A 7,432-nucleotide genomic window follows, 5' to 3' on the forward strand; every position below is an offset into this window, starting at 1 on the left:
AATCTATACATGGAACTTTCTTCTGCTGCTGGGTAAATCAAATTCAAACAGCACAAGCCATTTACGCTCTCCTCTTTCTATTTAAATGGGTTACTGCTGGTAAGCGCAGTAATAGTTAAGGATCTGTCAGCAATTCCAATACAAAGAAGAGCAATCACACCTTTAAGCAGACTCCCAGTGATGGGCTATAGACTATCAAAGTTAAATAGATTCTTAAAATCCTAGCCGTTAGGGCTGGGAAATCTTTCAGCACTAATAGTGCATGACTGTTCCTGCAATGAAACCATCATGATAAGTGGTTTAGCCAGTGCATCTCAAGAACAGCTCATCATGCCCTTGTGGCCATCCCCCTTCAGGTCAGGTATCCCATCATCTAATCTGCATCAGTTTTAGAACTTTTCCCCTCTAGGCACCTTCAGTCAGCAGAGATGCCCCTACTTTTTCAGGGACCTATGGTCTTGGGGGTTAGGGCTGATGGTGGCCTATCTGTCTCAGTACTTAGTATATCAATTTTTGCCCTGCCAGATCTCTGGCTTTGCCTGGATCACAGTGGATGACCCTCAGAGAAGGTAAGGGACTGTGGTTAGTGGCAGCTAGTAGAGGTCTCCTTTAACTGTGATTTATAGAGTAATTGCCTGTCTGCAGCACATGGATACACTGTTGGCCATGCCTTTGTTCCCCTTCAGTTCCTCTTGAATGCGCTATGTACTAAGCATTATCCTCTCTCCCTGGGTTGCCCTTCTCAGAGATACTCTCTTCCATTCCCTGAAACTCATATCAAAGCCAGTAGCTCTGAATTTTTACATCAGCTCTGCTGCACCTTTTCTGGATTCTCTGCAATTTATTTACACCTCCCTTGTGTTTCTAATGTGACTTGTGTGTGTTTGATACTGGTTGTTCTCTGATAGTAGGCTGTAGCAAATTGCTAGGGAATAATACAGGAAACAGGGCATGTACTGAGTGATCTTTCTCTTGGTATATTCTCCCAATTCTCAACAATTTGTGATGTAAATACTTCTTGAGACAGAGTTTGGGACAGGAACAGTAAGACTAGGGGAAACAGCTAGTGTATCTTCATTGCTTGACAGCCTCTTCTGAGGTGGGACAGAGATTTTTTTTTTCCTGACAGTCATTTGATGAGATGCTGTAGGAGAACAGTCTGTTCTGATGTGTAGAACTCTGTTTTCTCTATAAATGCCTATGAGAACATAAAAAGGAAAATCCAAGGAGCCACTTGATTTTAGGCCATACTATATTTGGTTAAAAGTGGGAGACAAAGTAAATAGACTTTCTCTTCTTACTGGGACACTGATAGAAAGGCATGGCATCTCGTACTTTCAGAGAGTTGCAAATGAAGATTAAAAAACTTTGGTTTCATTGAGAAAAGACTAGTTGCAGCAAGAGAGTTCAGAATGTGTGAACAGAAGCTGCCCCAAAAGTGCTAAGACCTCAGTTTGACACAAGCTGACTTAGTAAATGAGTAGAGTGAAATTAGATATTAAAGTTGTTCCAGCTTGTCTTTAGGATTCCTTTTCCAAGGATTACTGCCACTGCAGCTTACAGGGTGAAGTCCAGCAGTTTTGGCTAAGAGCTGCCTAAGGTGTACAAAGTCAATGGCTTTGCTCTGAAATAGGCTAAGCAACTCCCACCAATTCTGCTACAAACCTTGCTTCCTTTGGCAGAGAGAGAGTGACAAACAGCTTGAGAGTAGAAGCTTCTCATGATAGTCCACCCATTTGCCAAGTGAATGTACGTAAGCCCTCACATGTTGAGCAAACCACCCTAATGCTGTGCCCTTATGTTGTTCCATTTGGTCTCATGCTGTAAAAAGGGTAAGATCACTGGTATTCTTCACTCCACAACTAGTGGAATAGGTGCTGCTGCAACAGCAGATTAAATGTCTTTGTCCCCATAGAAAGTGAAGAATTGGACTGCTCCCTACCCTATCCTCCTTTATTTCTGACTGCTTTGTATATTGCTTTTTACTTGACCCTTGACACATTCTGGTCGTTTTCATTTAGTGAAGGTAATTGTTCTCCAACAAAGCCATTGCAAGTAGGGAAAGACAGTGCTTAAGAGAGAATAATGCAGAACAAAATGCATCAGTGCCATGATGTACCCAGATTCCTTTCACCAAAACTGAAAGCTCAACCCTCTCATCCTCTCCACCAGCAGAGACACTAACGAGCTTGGACACATACCTGTGTAGTTTAGGGATGTCCTAACACATGATTTTGAAGTTGTGTGTTCCGTTAGGTTTTAGGGCAGATTCCTCTGGGTTCCTCTCACTTCCACCAAAGGTCATGGTGCTTACCCTTTATTTGAGTCCTACAGAATCACCTCAAACCAAAGTTGCCCTTACCTTATTTCTCTGCTTTTGTTTTCTTTAAGTCAGAGGTATTATGTGGGACTCACGTCCTGAGTATGGAAAATATAGCAGGAGGTACACTTGGTATTACTACTCTTCTGAGTATAATGATTACTCAGCAGACTATGAGATGTGAATTTAGTCATCTTGGCTCAGTTCCTAGCAAGGCAGGGCCTCACTGAAGTCACTACATGGCTGGTCTTTGTCACAAAATGGTGCTGAAAATGACCTTGCACACCTAAAGGTATCCTTTCTGAACACAAATGACATGCAAAAATGCAGTCTGGGCTATGCCATGCCCAGCTAGGGAATCTTATTTTCTCACGGTGCCTTTCCCAAGGGGTGGTTAGACTTTAAGTAGTAATGTCCTTCTGAGCAAAGAGAGGCATAGATTTTCCTCATTCAATACAACTTTAAAATACTAAGCTGCATGTGTTTGTGGGAACAGGTATTCGCTGTTCCTTGAGCGGGATTGTAATTCTTCTGTAGAGCATGAGAGCCATGATTAGGAAGCCAGGATTGCTCTGCTCGCAGGAATCCTGCCATTGTCTTTGATTGCATGGTATTAACTGTAAATTATACCCTTTTGGAGACCGCATGTAAAAATAAAATAAAAAAAATTGTCAAAAGACAGAGAAAATATTGATTCCAGAGGCAGCGGAAACTATGGCTTGGTTAAATTAGAACCTTAAAAAAATAATAACAAATGAGCATTTGTGAGGGTGAAATAGGGACTAGGAGAAGAGCGCCGTGATTCTCCCCTTAGGTGTATGCAAATTTCAAATAGCCCCATTGCAGGCACTGAAATGTCACTGGTTTAAGAAAGAAACTGGCTCAAGGTATTAAGGAGGAGGTTCAGGGCATGGATAACAGGGTTGTTATTAAGGTGCTGATGAACTGGAAGCCTATTTAATTAAAAGCACAATACATAAATAAAAATAGAAGAAGCTACAGCCTGAGACTGCTGTTAAGACCTCTCAGATTTCTAATGCCATTTCTAGCTATTAGTGACACAAGCTTCCATGTTGGCTTGTTCTCAGGAGTCAGCTCTGTCTGTTGTTCTACACTGATGACAGATACCGTTGCAATCAGTCAGCCTACAATTTAACTGGTAAACTGGAGCTGCAACTGGACTTTGTCTCACTCCAGTCCCTGGTGGCCTCCCTGCAAAAGCTTTGGAGGTACAAAATGGTAGTAGAATTGTAATCACTGAAAGTCTTCAAGCCTGAGGCTGCTGAAAGCTGAATGTAGATAGCCTGGAGAGATAATGGGCTTGCAGAAAAAGCAAAGCATAGAACAGATGGCTTCTTTTTTTCATAGACTTTAAAGCCAGAAGTGTCTATTAGATCATTGAGTCTGCCTTGTTGCATGGCATAGGCCAGAGAATTTCACCCAGAAATTCCTGTTTCAAGCCCATAACTTCTGGCTGAGCTAAAGTGTATATCTTCAGAGCACACATGCTGTGGATGCAATTCAGACCTAACAATTCTATGAATCTATTTATCTTTACCAGTTAGGGGATATATGCCTGGCTGTCCCAGCCTTGTCTGTTAAAAAGGCTAAATGAAGGTCACTGGGCAAAGACTGAAAAGAAGAAAAACAGCTTAGCAAAGCTTTGAACGAATATCCAGGACAATGACTGCAATTTAATACCTGTTGGTGAACTGTTTCAACTACTGCACAGTGCACTGAGTGAGCACAGTATTCATTCTGTAGTTTTCTGCTCCTTCTTGGAGTCTGGTTTTATTGGAAGCTCAGCACACAAACACAACCAAACCCCGCAACTTACTATTCCTCTGCCACACTTTGTTGTTCTTAAAGTTGACCTCTAAGATCTCCACAGTCATAGATCTCTGATCAAAACAACAATCTTTTCACTCTTATGAAGTTGGTTGGAAGCCCTTTTCCATCCATACCAACTCGCTTTGACTCTGTAGTAGTTACTCAAAATTTTTACGTGGAATCCTAGCAGGAGGCCACTCCTTTCTTCTGGGCAGCATCTGCCACCACTTCAGTCCAAGATGGATTGGCACTTGCATCCTCTTGCCTCAAGAATCCATGAGTAAATCTGTATGTCTCCTACTATCATGCCCCAAGCACATATTAGTTCCATGAAGATTATTTTCTTTTTACCTTTCTGAGTTCCTGTCCCAGTACAAAGCCCAGATTAGCCATCCTATTGTCCTGAATTTTTCCCATCTAAATCTTCTTAGCTGCCTGATTGTTGTTGATATTTCAGGAAAGGGACACTACAAACATCATTCAAGGGGAAAAATGCAGTGGTTTCTGGGGTGGTAGTCAAAAGATTTTAAGAAGATTTATATGACATATTACTTATGATTCGAGGGAATGGATTTCATAACCTAGGAGATCCATCTGTTGTTCATATCACCTTCTTTTTTCTTTTTTTTTTTTTTTGGTGGGGAAAAGTAGGCCAGGGATCTTTACAGACTTTCTCTCTTCTCTTTCAGTGATGTTCTCTCCTTCTGTCCTTTTCCAGAGCCTACCTTACTGGAAATCATTATACATCCACAGAAGGCAGACTGAGACTTCCTTTTGCACTTTATCCCAATACTCCTTGAAAAGCAAGAGGATTCCTGTAGAGGAGGGGTGGCAACGTTGTGAAATTAGCTAGTGCCTCTCTGATCCAGGGGACAAACCAGGCTGTTATTCCATGCCTTGTCGCAGGAATAGAAAACATTTTTCATGTGACAGTTCAGCCAAATCACCTCACTATCAGCAGTTATCTACTGTATACTTCTGTTAACAGATATTCTCATGGAAAGGTTATGATAAAAGAGTTGGGAAGGAAGGGAAGGAATTACAGTGGATGGTGAGAATGAATGAGGCACAAGTAACCTGAGCATGACACGTTGTTATGAAGCCTGTCTTTTATTTCCTATGTTTAGAGAAAACAGTTCTCAGTTTATGGCTTTTGTTCAGTCAGAGAGAAAATGAGCTATAAAAGCAGAGATAGGAAGGAGTTAACCAATTTCCAATTCAGTGTGTTACAATTTGCTTCAGTAATAATAATAAAAAAAGAACAATACTGGGAAACATAATTTTTAAAATGAAGACTACTAAATCAATAGGCACTACATGACTAATCATTTTCTATTTTCTTGGTGGAGAAAGGTAGAGTTGTGATCAGAAATCAAAAGGAGAAGTCCCCGGCTTCTCTGCAATTTTGACAAATTCTGCTTTACTGTAATCCACAAGAAAGGAGATTTTCACATGAGCATAAACTAATGCTGGTAAGTGGCATTAGAATCACTGCCCACTAGCATCATCTCATTTTGTGGAAAGATAATGAAATCCATTTGATGCTAGATTAGTTAATTCCCAAAATGCCCAAAATGTTGGCAAATGAGTGTTTCAGCCTGAGACTCAGAGGTCAGGGGTGACTTCATCACTTACACAATTTTCAGGTGGGACTTAACATAATAGCTACTTAAGTGTGTGTTTGACTTGAAGCATGTGAGTAGTCCTGTCAGCTGCAGTTAGACTATGGACTCTGTAAGAAACCCAGGTGTTTCAGTGCTTCTTGAACCTGCCACTCAGGTAGTAATTTGTAAAATCCTATCTGTACAAATAGTTCTCAAAGTAGCAAACAAAGGTGAGCAAATACTCTCTCTCCAGACATTTAATATCCCCAAAGCACACAGCATCGATAGAAGACTGGGAGGAGATGCTGAAGAATGAGATTTCAATGTGCATTGCTGTTCCTCAAATTATTTTGAAAATTTCAACCCAGATTTCATAACATCTGCCCTGAGCCTCCGTCACCCTCTGGCATTTAACCACCCCTTTGCTCTTCTTGGGTTTGATAGTAGATGTCTTTGATACTGTAGCTTCTTAGAAGTAAACAAAAGTGTGCTGGCTAATTGTTGTAGCATTTTTCTGTACAGTATCTTACACCCTGAAGGACTCAGCACAGCTGTCATAGTTGAATGCATCCCAGTACAAGGTAGACTGCAATGGCTGTTTAACAGGACAAAGCAACCAACTTTAAAGTTTTAAGTTCAACAGTTTTAATGTGGCATCCACCCCACTCACACAGACCATTTGGTGTACCAACAATGTACTGCACAGACAGTGGGGACATAGTTGGCTCATTGGGTCATTGCTTCTGGGGACTGGGATGGAAAGGATGTGCATGTCAGGAAAGTTGTCACCTAACTGAAGTGTCCACAGTGCTGAGGATTTTCTACTCCAATTCTGTTCAGTGTTGGAAAAGGTAAATGCCATTCACACCTAGAATCTACAGTATGCCAGGCTGTACAGTACACAATCCCTTCTGCTTTGCCAGTACAGTTTTTCAGAGGCCCATAATGTAAAACATATCACTGAAAAGATACGGTTTAGTCATATTGTTGTGGAACAACATGGTTCCACAAATGAGGACAGGATGAAATGTGGCGTGTGGGACAGGCACGAGTGACTCACAGCATGTGGCATTCTGCTACAAGAACTACCTAAGCCACATTCTCTGCCAAGGCCTGTGTGATAGGGAAACTGCTACACTCAGCCTGTCATGGGTGGGTGACAGCAAACTGAGCAGTACTAACCATATGAGTGATCTAAGCAGATCAAAAGCCACCACTGCATCTGAACAGTGGTGGAGCAATTGGAGCAACTGACATAAACAAAAGGAATTTTGATTCGACAAAGTCCTGGGGTCCATTTTCTAGCACACACTCAAAACACCACCTGAAAATTGCTGGGCAATAGGCAAGAAAAAGCAAACTTTGGTTTAGCAAAATTCGTTTTGCAACGGAGCCTGTGTTTGAAGGTGCCTGCTTTAGTATACAAGTGTTTGTGGGAGATTAGTACTTATTAACTAATAACCTTTGATTATGTTTACTCCCACAGCTGATTTGCTCAGGTGTTTGTCACATAGAAGTAGAAATAAGCTTCAGTGACACAGCTTGTTCATGGTTCAGTCTGCAGAGTTTTGTAATTTCTTGGCAACTAAGTGATGGATTACTATTTTCTGTAAAAATCTCCTCTTTCCTGAAAGGCCTTTCGTGCAAGGACTCTGGGGTAATTAGAAAAATAACCTTG

This window comes from Buteo buteo, chromosome 21 (assembly GCF_964188355.1).
Source record: "Buteo buteo chromosome 21, bButBut1.hap1.1, whole genome shotgun sequence".
In the NCBI taxonomy this organism is placed as follows: domain Eukaryota; kingdom Metazoa; phylum Chordata; class Aves; order Accipitriformes; family Accipitridae; genus Buteo; species Buteo buteo.